Raw genomic sequence first — 13,593 nt, 5'->3', positions numbered from 1 at the left:
AACTTGCAGGTCTTGCACACTTTGGGCTAGTGCATTAACTCTTTGATTCAGCGTAGTTATAGTAGAATCGAAATCTGCTGGATCCATTACAATGGCTGGATTATTCTGTCACGTCTAAACATTTGTTATGAAGGAACACAACTGCAGATTTCGTATAGTTTGAATATTTATTATAAAAAGTAAAAGGTATTGACTTTAATTCCAATTTACAGGTACTGTAGCTTTAAGTAATAAACGATAACTGAAGTCCACAATTATAAGCACTGTAGCTTTAAGTAGTAAATGATAACTGAAGTCCACAATTACAGGCACTGTAGCTTTAAGTAGTAAATGATAACTGAAGTCCACAATTACAGGCACTGTAGCTTTAAGGAGTAAACGATAGTAAATTGCAGACACTGAATCAATAAAGAGTCTCTTAGTAGAATCAACGGTTTAGGTGATAAGCAGTCACAATAGCTGTTCCATAGACTTTAACCGAAGCAAGACAGATGCAGCTAACTGAGATAAAGTATGAGTTGAAGTAGCTGTAACGGTTTTGTATTATCGAAGGATTTTGGAGACAGGAAATAACAGCTTGAGATGCAATGCTTATCACAGAGGTTTTACTTAGCTTCCGGCACATAGAATACTGGTTCCCGAGATCTCCTCAGAGGCGTTTATCCTGGATGGAGAGTGTTAAGCTTTTAGTTGTGGATGAGGAGAGGTGAAGGGAACTTGCAGAGTCTTTCAGTCCGGTCTGGTAACAGAGGTTTTCACAACGAAGTTGTAGCCGGTTCGTGAGTACGGAACGTAGTTCAATAATCCAGCCTAGATCAGCTGGTGCAGTCAGATTAAATAGGCAGACCGTGTCATAAAGGGGTGTGGCTAGGCTCCGTGGAACCAGGAAGTAAGAGGATACCATAGTTAAGGCATGACACACACATTCACTGACAGACACACACACAAACTCACTCAGAGAACCACACATACTTGCTCACAGAAACACACATCCGCTGCCAAACAAACTCACTAACAGACACACTCACAAATATTAACACACATTCACTGACAGACATACACTAACAGACAAACACACACTGACATACAAACACACTCAGGCAGACACACACAAACTGACAGACAGACATACACACACATTCATTGACAGACAAACAAATTCACTGACAGATACACACACTCAGGCACACTGACAGCTATAACAACATATTTAATGACAGGCTATGACTGATAACACTGGGGCGGGAGAAGGGTCTAGTAGCAGTCAGGCTTCTGATCTTCAAGCTGTATTGTCCTCAGTTCTATCCTCCTTAAGTCGTATCAATGACAAACTGGATAGGATGGACTCAGGAAGCCAGTTGAATTCCCCAGCGGTCCTGGTTAATCCTGATTCTGCTATTCTGGTAATAACCCAATTGGTCCAAAAAACCCACATAACATTAACACTGCACACATGGTACCAGCAAGCATTAGAAAGGAAGGAAAATATGTGAATTTGATCTCGCTTCTCATAGCCTCTCAAGATGTCCTGGAAAACAAAACATATGCATGTCTGTTGTGTTGAAATCCAGGGACCCCAGGCTGAATCGCAAACTGTCTAAAACTGAATTTGTTCTGGCCTTTGGGATCTATAGGGATGTGGTGTGTGCAGTCTATCCAGACAGGAGGGAAGAGTTTGATCTTTACCTCCACAAGCTGGTGGACTTAGGGCACAAGTACGATGGCACATCTTTTTACGACTACCACAGTTCTTTCTCCGCAAAGGCGTCTGCATCACTAACCCAGTTCAATTACAAAACTGACTGGAGTATGCTGGATACAGAACTCTTTTGTAGGCCTAAAGAAACCAGCTTGTGATGTCTGTTCATCCACCTCACACAAAGCTAATTTATGCCCTAACACCCCTGAAGTGAGTGCTTTCTACCCCCTACCAACCCGATTCCCGCAGGGAGACCAGATAGGGTTCTTAAAGATAAGTTGGGATGGAATATAGTGTTCTTGGGAAAATCACAAGTCTGTAACAACTTCAACGCTGGCACTTGCGGGTACAGTGCCTGCAGACTATTATATATGTGCTCCCAATGTTTCTGGGCTCACTCTAAGACGATATGTCCTAATAAATTGTACCCTAAGCCTTATCTGTCGTCTCTCAATGTCTCACTGCTACGAGAATTATTGGGTAATCACACCTCTCAACATCTGGTAGATTTTTTTGGTGTCTGGGTTCACGGTAGGGTTTCACACAGGGTTTCATTTATTTGCCAGCAGGAATAGTCGAATGTAGAAAACTTGCAGACAACCCTTGCTGATACTGACACTATTAATGTACTGCTCCAGAAGGAAATAGACCAGGGTTTCCGACTAGGCCCATTCGACTCTCCACCCTTTGCAGTATAGCAAGCTAACCCCATAGGTATGGTTACAGGCAAATCTTCCAAGAAGCTTAGGTTGATCATCGACCGCTCTGCTCCCCATCGGAGGAATTTTCACTCTAATAAGCGACTGTGGACAATGCCATCAACGATATCCTGTCAGCGGGTGTAAGAGCGTGCCTTAGCAAGACGGGCATAGTAAACACATTCAAGCTCCTCCCTATCCACCCTTCCCTGTGACATCTACATGGCGTTAAGTGGCAAGGGTCATACTATTTTTTTTTACATGACTCACTTTTGGTTCAAAGAGCAGTCCGAGGATCTATGATATGTTTGCAGAGATGTTGCGTTGGATGCTGCTTAACATCTGTAGATGCCCCACAGTAATCCATTACCTTGACGATTTTCTGACTGTAGAGAGTAACCTGCTTCCACCCAGTTGTCAGGATCGAGACAGGGATCCAACACGCAGAGTACTGACAACTATAAAGACGTATACCGGACCTTAGAGTGGCCGGACTAACGTCACACAAACAAAGAATGGTCAGGGACGAGCCGAGGTCGAGGGAACGAGAAGACAGGTAAGCGACAAGCTGAAACCACGACAGGGCAATGACTCACTGTAAGTGAGTACCTTTTATACCCTGCCTCTTTAATTGATGTCCACGCCCCCAAAACGTCCAGGTTTGACTTTTTCGGCGGGCCGTGACGTAATTGACGTCATGACGTCGACGGAATTGCGCCGCGTCATAAAAGGGGACGGGGCTATCGCGACCGGCGTCTAAAGTGCAGAAATTACTGGAGGAGAAGGGTGCCTGTGTGCCCACTTGAGACAGGACTTCCAGATGCCCAACCTCCTCACTACTAGCTACAACAGGTACCATGACACCAGTAGCCTCCAGGCTACAATACAATTGTTTAAACGCTTGGGTGTTCCTGTTTCACCTACTAAAACTGAAGGTCTCGATACTGTTATCACTTGGCCAAAGGATTTATTAGACCTTCGTCATCCCAAGCAGGAGCAGGTATTTTCTTTGTTGGCAAGAAAGACGGAGGCATGCGTCCTTGTGTAGATTATCGTGCTCTAAACGATATTACTATCAAAAATTACTATCCTCTACCTCTGATACCCGAACTCTTAGACAGATTAAGGGATATTCACGAAATTAGATCTACGAGGTGCATATAACCTGGTCCGTATCCGTAAAAACGATGAATAGAAAACAGCCTTCAGAACACGGTATGGGCACTTTGAATATCTCGTCACGCCCTTCGGGCTTTGCAATGCCCCAGCCACAGTCCAGCATTTCCTAAATGACGTCTTCCACGATATACTAGACTCCTTCATCGTAATCTATTTAGACGATATCCTAGTCTTCTCCTTCTCTCTAGCTGAACACAACGAACATATGAGGAAGGTACTTCTCCTTCTTCGTGAACATGGACTATATGCTAAATTGGAGAAATGTATTTTCGATTCAGAATCTGTAGAGTTCCTGGGATACATAATCACCCCTGGGCAAATCCAAATGGATCCTCGCAAAGTCACTGCTGTCTTAGATTGGCCAACACCCTCTCAGCTGGTCACAGAGGGGTCTTCCAAACCCTTGAAAACATTAGCCATTATTATTGGTGGCTTTCTATCAAGACGGACATCTATGTCCTCTTGTGCAACATATGTGCCCGATCAAAGACTCCAATGATTTTACAACCCCCTGCAGTCCCTCAGGGACCATGGACTGACATAGCCATTGATTTCATTGTGTATCTACCTCTATTACACAAACACAACACCATCATGGTGGTCATGGATAGATTCACGAAAATGGCACATTTCATTCCCTCCATCGGAATTCCATCCGCTGCCAAGACTGCCGCCTTATTCCTACAAAATGTATTCCGTTTACATGAATTGCCTTAAACCAACATCACTGATCGTGGTACCCAATTCACCTCCCGTTTCTGATCCCATTTTTGTCGTCACCTAAGGATTCAATGCTTCTTGTCCTCAGCTTACCACCCTCAAACAAACAGCCAAACGGAACGCACCAATCAAACCTTAGAACAGTATCTTTGCTGTTTCACTACGCATCTCCAGGACGATTGGCTGTCTTTACTGCCCACCGCAGAATTCTCCTACAACAATCACATACATCACTCTATCAAGATGACACCGTTTTTTGCTAACTATGATATCAATCCATGTGCCTTTCCTGAACTCCTTTTTGGCAAGATGGCGGCCGCCATGCGGACCCGGTGTCCTGCACAAGAAGGATAGCTGCAGATCCATAGGGACCATGGTGTAAAAAAAGATGGCGCCGAGTCCCTGACCTCTTTATTTAACCCCTGTGTGCTCCACCTACTGGTGGGAGGCGGCCGGTCATGTGTACCCAGCCACCTATTTAAACCCAGCACACCTTCCAGTCAGTGCTTGGTTAATTTGCTTATTGATTTTTACCTGCCTATTGTCCTAATTTCCAGCTTAGGTTCCTGGTTCCTGATCCTTGATTCCTTGGATGATTACTCCCGCCTGCTTCCTGACCTAAATCCAGATTGATCGACTACTTCTGCCTGCTGCCTGACTGCAATTTTCATTTACTACTAGTAGGTTCATGCTCTATGTGAGAATTGTATTGGTACGATTAGGCTTTAACCCCGCCAAATACTCTGGTCATTCATTCCGTATAGGGGCTGCTGCCACAGGAATATTCCAGCACACACCATCAAAATGTTAGGGCGGTGGAAGTCCACTGCGTACACCACATATATACCTCAACCAGTACAAGACGTACGCCAAGCATTCAGGAATATGATTATGTGATGTACTTACGTTGTATTGTAGACTGAATAAACTTGTTATATCTTTTTTTTCCTCTTTTATTTCAGGCCTACCGCATCGTCAGTTCCAGCACACCACAACTGAATTTGCCCATCCCCCTGTATGTTTTATGTATCTAAATCTACAGCTTTTCGTGCCCTAAACACAAATGGAAGGCTGGGCCTGAAGTTGTGGGAGGGACTTGTTTTTTTCTCTTCTTAAGGAGCACCAGCCCCCTCCTCCTGTATGTTTTATGTTTCTAACTCTATGACTTTTGATGCCCTGAACACAAATATTATAAATAGTTTTTCTTGCCATTAAATGGTCTTTCTAAAGATACCATTATTTTCATATCATATAATTTACTATAAAAAAAAATTATAAAATATGAAGGAAAAATGTAAAAAATGAACTTTTTTTAAATTTGACCCCCAAAATCTGTTACGCATCTACAACCGCCAGAAAACACCTGTGCTAAATAGTTTCTAAATTTTAGAGTTAAGAAATGCCCAATGTTAATATGTTCTATTTTTTTGGAACGTTATAGACTATAAGTACAAGTAGCACTTTCCTATTTCCAAACCATTTTTTTTCCAACACTGATATCTGTCAGGAAATCCCTGAATAACCCTTCACATATTTTTTAAAAGAAGACGACCTAAGGTATTAAACTTGGGGTATTTTTACTCTTTTCATGCAACCATTTTACCACCAATCTATGCCCCCACCCAAAAAAAAAATTGGTGATTTTTTTGACACACATAGCAATTTAAGAATACATGTACAGAGAACTTTAAGAGTTACTGCCAAAGAACACCCCAATATGTGTCAACCTTTTGGGTAGTAATTTTTTTTGGTGTTATTTTTCACACACATTGTAATTGAGGCATGGATTCTCAGCTCCTGTTATGTATTACTGCCAAAGAACACCACAAAATGGATTCAGCAACATCTCCTGAGTACAGTGATACCACCCATGTACAGGTGTGTTGGGTTTCACAGCTGGTCATCATGCACCCATGTCCTATTTGAGACATTTTTTAAGCCAGACAATGTAATTTACCCCCATCAAACCATATATTTTTGAAAAGTAGACGCCCTAGGGTATTTCAAATGGTGGTGTTGTAACACTTTTGATGCACTAATTTTGCCACCAGTATTTGTCAAACCTCTGGGTAGTCATTTTTTTGTGTTATTTTCCTGTTATGTGTTACTGGCAAAGAACACCCCATAATTTGTTCAGCAACATCTCCTGAGTACAACAGTGCCCCCAATGTACAGGTTTTATGGGTTTTTGTAAATTTGCAGAGGTCAAATGTAGTGCTTTCCCCTTTTCCATGTTTGCACATTGAAATTTGCTGGATTGGTTTGCTGGCCCTATGTTGCCTTTGAGACCATATAGCAGCCCAGGAATGAAAATTAGCCCCATCATGGCATACCATTTGTAAAAGTAGACAACCCACGGTATTCAAAATGGGGTACATGCAGTCTTTTATAGTAGCCACTTAGCCACAAATGCTTGCCAAAGTTAATGTTCATATTTGTTTTTTGCATTTTTTTTTAACACAAAAACTGCACTTTTATTGGTCATTTTATTGTTGTGATAATTTTTACGGTTGTAAACACCCATGTACAGGTTTTATGGTGTTTTGGAAAGTTACAGTGTCAAATATAGGGCTTGCCCAATTCAGTTTGCCATATTGGTTTGCTGGGCCTATGTTGCCTTTGAGACCGTATTGCAGCCCAGGAATAAAAATTACCCCCATCATTGCATACCATTTTCAAATGTAGATAACCCACGGTATTCCAAATGGGGTATTTCCAGTCTTTTGTAGTAGCCACTTAGTCACAAACGCTGGTCAAACTTAGCATTTTTATTTGTTTAAAAAAATGTATTTTCAAATATGTAATAATAAATATATATATATATATATATATATATATATATATATATATACACACACATATACACATATATACATGTAATATGTGTGTATATAATACGTGTGTGTGTATGCACACATACACTTTTATTTCCTTTATATGTATATAAAGGTCTTCGGCAGCCCCCCCCCGACCGTGATCGCTGTGGATCGCCGGTCCACGTAAGTCTAGTGTTCCTATTTGCCGCGGTCGTACTAGGTATGTCCGCGGTTCTTAATGACCGTTTTTTTTTTTGTCGGATGTACATAGTACGTCTACGGTCGTTCAGGGGATATACATATATATATATATATATATATAATTTCATTGTAAGTGTATTTCTCCGGGGGCCACCGGCAGTGAGGGGGGTATTCCAGCAATGCCTCAACATCGAGGCATCGCTGCAATACCATTAGAGCTGCTGGAAGCAATCATAATCTCTCTAATTCTATGAAACACAAAGGAATAGGGTTGGGAAACCACTCACTTAGAGTAGGTGGAACCAGGGACGTTTTAGCCGTGAGGCAAACAAGGCATTTGCGTTGGGCGTCATTTTCCAGGGGGCGGCAAAAAAAGCCGCCCCCAAATGCCCAGGGCAAATGTCTTGTTAGCCTCGCGGCTAACTGACAAGCCAGCCGGGCGTGCGGGCTGCTGGGCGGGCGGCGCTGGCGGTGATGGCGGGCGGCACTGGTGGGATGCTGGCAAGGGAGCACTTCCTCTGAGCTGTCTGCTCAGCTCCCTCACGCGCCGCAGAGTGAGGCTGGGAGCCGGAATATGATGTCATATTCCGGCTCCCAGCCTCACTCTATGGCAAACGAGGGAGCTGAGCAGAGGAAGTGCTCCCTCGCCAGCCGCCCGCCAGCACCCCCCCGACCGCCCAGCAGCCACTGGACCCCCAGGGAGAGAGAGAACCCCCTCCCCAGCATTCCCAAAGGTAAGGAGGCTGGGGGGGTAAATAAAAAAAAATGTGTTAATGTGAGTGAGTGTGTGTGTATGTCTGTTTGTTAGTGTGTGTGTCTGTTAGTGTGTGTGTTGGTGTGTCTGTTAGTGTGTGTGTCTGTTAGTGACTGAGAGTGTGTCTGTTAGTGAGTGACAGTGTGTCTTAGTGAGTGTGTCTGACTGTGTGTGTGTGTGTGTGTGTGTGTCTGTTAGTGTGTGTGTGTGTGTCTGTCTGTCTGTCAGTGTGTGTGTGTGTGTGTGTGTGTGAGTGTGTTTGCCTGTGAGTGTGTGTGTGTGTCTGTTAGTGTGTGTGTGTGTGTTAGTGTGTCTGTTAGTGTGTGTGTGTGTGTGTGTCTGTTAGTGTGTGTATGTCTGTTAGTGAGTGAGAGTGTGTCTGTTAGTGAGTGTGTCTGACTGTGTGTGTGTGTGTGTGTGTGTGTGTGTGAGTGTGTATGTCTGTTAGTGTGTGTGTGTTTGCCTGTGAGTGTGTGTGTCTGTCAGTGTGTGTGTGTGTGTGTGTGAGTGTGTTTGCCTGTGAGTGTGTGTGTCTGTTAGTGTGTGTGTGTGTGTTAGTGTGTCTGTTAGTGTGTGTCTGTTAGTGTGTGTGTGTGTGTGTCTGTTAGTGTGTGAGTGTGTGTCTGTTAGTGTGTGTCTGTGTGTGTCTGTTAGTGAGTGAGAGTGTGTCTGTTAGTTAGTGTGTCTGACTGTGTGTGTGTGTGTCTGTTAGTGAGTGTGTGTGTTTCTGTTAGCGAGTGTGTGCTTATGTTAGCTATTGTATGCGTATCTGTCAGTGAATGTGTGTGTGTGTATTTAGAAGGCGGGGCGGGGGGAAGGGATGGGTGGGGGTGGTGGGGGGGGGGGGAAGTCTGAGTTTTGTCCTGCCTAGGGCAGTACAAAACCAGGATACACCACTGGGTGGAACCCACTCACACTCAAATAAACCTTCTAAAGGCTAACATTTATGCCGATGCTCTTACTTTGAGTTTACTTTTGTTTACTCACCTGGGTACCTGTAATGTCTGAGGTCTCTTTGGAATATGCTCGTTAGCGTGATATTGGGCTTAGATGATTAGGCTGCCTGGAATCAGCAGTGGGGGATCCCAGACTAGTGTTTTTTCTAGACAGTTATATCGGAATACTATGTTGCCATTTCTCATCTTCTTTCAAGTAAGTTAGACTGACAAGGGACTGCAATTCCTATGTTGATTGTATAGACAAGCTACTTTGTAGTTACATGTTGAGGGGAGCAGGCTGATCTATTCTTGCCACTTTAGCCTTCCTATATTCATTACTGGGAGACTTTTGGATATTAGCCTTCTGGGTGACATTTAAGGTTGATATTGCACTTTGGGCTATGATGGAATCCAATTAACATCTAGTCCTAAGTTTACTCGGTGAATAACATTTTCAACATTTATGTGTCCCCTAACACTATCTAGCTTTGTGACTCAATACCCATCACCTGGGAGTATACATACCTGCTATCTAGAATTAAACAGGATTATTGAGGCAATACCCCCTGCATACATCTATGATTGAATCACCTATTTATATGAATTAAATCAAGCAAATTGAGTATGTGGATGTTGACTCTTTACACTTCCCCTATGTTTTTCCAGTCCTGATACTTTGTCCAACTCCTCACCACTCTACTTGAGTAGATTGGCAACAAAGTTTAATCTCACCACGTATTTTATACAGTCTGTATAATGTGCTCACTCTGACTAAACCCACTATATCAAGGCCCATGAGGTATCCACAATTTTACTAATCCGTTTAGGATCACTTCTGTATACGTGTGGACCTCTGGTACACAACTGTGATACGTGCAGATTGTTTACGTACTGTATAATACCCAGACCCAAACAACCTCTATACCCTCTATACCCTCTATACGGTTGTTTCTAGAATTTTATGTTTGATTCCTTTAACCCCTTAAGGACCAAACTTCTGGAATAAAAGGGAATCATGACGTGTCACACACGTCATGTGTCCTTAAGGGGTTAAGGGATCAGTACTATACGCTACATCGAACCCTGTATAATTTACTGTTGTATTTAGGATAGACCTACCCAGGTTTCACTGTCACACTGTTTTTTTCATTTATCACTTCTTATACACGGGTTGGGTTTGCAGTGATTTAGCACTTGTGGTTTAATTTATTTATTTTTTTCGGCTTAATAAAGGTTTTATACCAGCTGCATGAAATTTTTACTTTAGGAGGTTTCTTTAAGTGTGAGTGGGTTCCACCTACATTAGGTGAGTGGTTTCCCCACCCCATTCCTTTGTGTTTCATATATTTACCCGGGGTTATGCCCCTGAAGACCTCCTGCAACCTTCTATAAGGCATTAGTGCTGGCTAGTCCAACACTATAGCCTCTTTCTCTTCTTTATAGATCTCTCTAATTCCCCTAGGACATATCAGGTACGTCCGCGGTCCTTAAGGGGTTAAAGTAAGTTACATCTGATTGAAAATGAAACCAGTTTGTTTTCATGCTTGCTGTGTCAGTCACAGCCAGGGGAGGTGTGGCTAGGGCTGCATAAACAGAAACAAAAGTGATTTAACGCCTAAATGGCAGAAATTTGAAAAGTGAGACTCCATGGGGCATGATCTATACACAAAAATGTCTTCATTCAGCTAAAGTTGTTTTGGTGACTATAGTGTCCCTTTAATTTGCTTAATATCAATAAATGTTGGCACTACTGCATGCGATAATAGTTTATTGCCTGGTTCATAATAATTAATGATGTATACAATAAACCAGGTATTGAGAAGATATGAAAAAGGAATTGAACATAAGTTTATCAAAATTTCAGCAGTCACGGAGCACTTAATTCATCACGTGTGCCTCCCTTCCGATACACACACACCTGGAACTTAAAATGTGGTTTGAAGTCTACTTTTCTTGAAATTTGTAGCACTTTGCAATGATAAAAACTGTCAGTTTGGCATTTTTACTTACTGGTATAGCCATTTTGTGATATATGCAAGGCAGGTACATTACTGGGTGGATTGTGGCATCATTTAGCACGCACTGTCTCACTGAAAAGCATGCAGTATTCATTAATTCAGGGTTGACAGCATCTATACAGATGTATTATCTTCAAGCCCATTCAAGTGCTGCTTTAAAAAAAGAAAGAGTGGGGGAGGCACATTTATTAAGTGTTCTTGGATAGCAAGACCACTTAATGTTATCTCACATATATATTATTATTATTATTATTATTAAGTGTTCTTGCATAGCAAGACCACTTACTGTTATCTCACATATATATTATTATTATTAAGTGTTCTTGCATATCAAGTCCACTTAATGTTATCTCACATATATATTATTATTATTATTAAGTGTTCTTGCATAGCAAGACCACTTAATGTTATCTCACATATATATTATTAAGTGTTCTTGCATAGCAAGACCACTTACTGTTATCTCACATATATATTATTATTATCAAGTGTTCTTGCATAGCAAGACCACTTACTGTTATCTCACATATATATATTATTAAGTGTTCTTGCATAGCAAGACCACTTAATGTTATCTCACATATATATTATTAAGTGTTCTTGCATAGCAAGACCACTTAATGTTATCTCACATATATATTATTATTATTAAGTGTTCTTGCATAGCAAGACCACTTAATGTTATCTCACATATATATTATTATTAAGTGTTCTTGCATAGCAAGACCACTTAATGTTATCTCACATATATATTATTAAGTGTTCTTGCATAGCAAGACCACTTAATGTTATCTCACATATATATTATTAAGTGTTCTTGCATAACAAGACCACTTAATGTTATCTCACATATATATTATTAAGTGTTCTTGCATAGCAAGACCACTTAATGTTATCTCACATATATATTATTATTATTATTCTTATTATTCTTATTATAGCCAAATTTGCCACCCTAACTCCTCCCACAGTTTTTACACTACATAGACAAAAATTTACCAAAACGTGCAGATTGTTCCCGATCGCGTTGCTATTACTTTGTGGAACATTTCGCTGAATGGTTCTCGGAATATCGTCGTTCTTGTTGCGAAATTTGTCCCATAGGAATGAATGGCAAAGCTAGAGTGGGAGCTGGCAAAAGCTGAAAAATCAGGACATGATTTCTAAACTGCCACTACTCCCTCATTTTCAAGCCCACCTACACAAATCTTATATCAAAACGTTCAGCTATCCCTGCTGCCACTAAAAATGTCCACGGCTAAGCCATAGTCCTGATTGTTTTCGCAATATGACCATTTGTTTGCAACTCACGCAGTCCATTGACATTCATTGAAACGCCACTCTGCAAAGCTCACATTTGAAGGGCAATTTCTAAACTGCGACTGTGCCTTCATTGTTAATATTGCAGAGACATACTATACATCAAAATGTAGGTCTGGGTCTTGTGATTCTCACAATATAAAGCTCTTCACTGTAGGATTTATAGTTTTTAAAATACGACCGTTTGAAGATGGTGTAGCGGAACCCTATTGTGGCTGTCCTCCCTGTATTATGGATTGCCCTCATCTACCCTGTTAGTCTGGGGGCAAAGGGGAGAAGTGTGGCGAAACCGACCTCGCCACGTGTCCTTGGAGGGGGCTGCTTGCCCGCCTCTTGCCTTTGGACTATGGCCCTGCAGGTTAAACTGTTTATTTTCCCTGCAGAAAGGCTTATTCGTGTGATCTGAGTGCCATTCATCTAATAATGTGCAGTCAGATCAAAGCTATCTGGGGATATGTAGAAATGTGTGTTTTATGTACTAAATGTATCAGTATGTAATTTTATGTCTTTTACTGTCTTTTTGTCTGCCATGTGGGTAATGGAGTTTGGCTCTGTCTTTGGAGATAATTGGATTCCTTCTCCAATTATCTCCAGGGCAGAAGGGAGGAAGCCAGGATGCATTGTGGGGATGGTTTTACTTTTACTGTTTGAGCCAGATTAAAATACAATCAGCCAGGGGGAACAAAAGATACTTTTACTAACTTTTAAACCCCTGGTCTGATTCATGCCATTTTTTTATATGTTATTCCCCTGAATGGATTGATTGTGAATATGTATTTTTTATGCGAATGTGATGAATATTATAGAAGTTATGAATATGGTGTAAAAGTTATGTTTGAAACTGTACAATAATGGGATTATGTGTCACACTAAGGGGAGGGGATGTGTGGGTTGTACCCAAGATACCATTGGTTGTTTTATGCCTCCCCCTGGGTGTGGCTTGTCTGTGTACAGTTGTAATAAAAGGCAGGCTGGATGTACCAGCCAGCAGTTCTGTTCCTGAAACTGTGTGTCGTCCAGTTATTGGGATTGCTGTGGGGATATCGCTGTGTTACTTTGCCTGCTGGAAACTCTGCCTATGGATCTACTATTGCCTTGTTCCTGAGCCTTCCTGGGATCGTCAGTGGAGAATAGCTGTGGGATATCAGCTCTCCGCTACATTGGTTGGCAGCGCTGGGATCCAGACTCACAAGGGAACAAGGATTAATGGAATACGGATGGAGAGTGACTATGCTAAGCTTAAAAGATCC

Source organism: Pelobates fuscus, chromosome 4 (genome assembly GCF_036172605.1).
Source record: "Pelobates fuscus isolate aPelFus1 chromosome 4, aPelFus1.pri, whole genome shotgun sequence".
In the NCBI taxonomy this organism is placed as follows: Eukaryota; Metazoa; Chordata; class Amphibia; order Anura; family Pelobatidae; genus Pelobates; species Pelobates fuscus.
The sequence above is the reverse complement of the archived record's forward strand: the minus strand, read 5'-3'. Positions refer to the sequence as shown.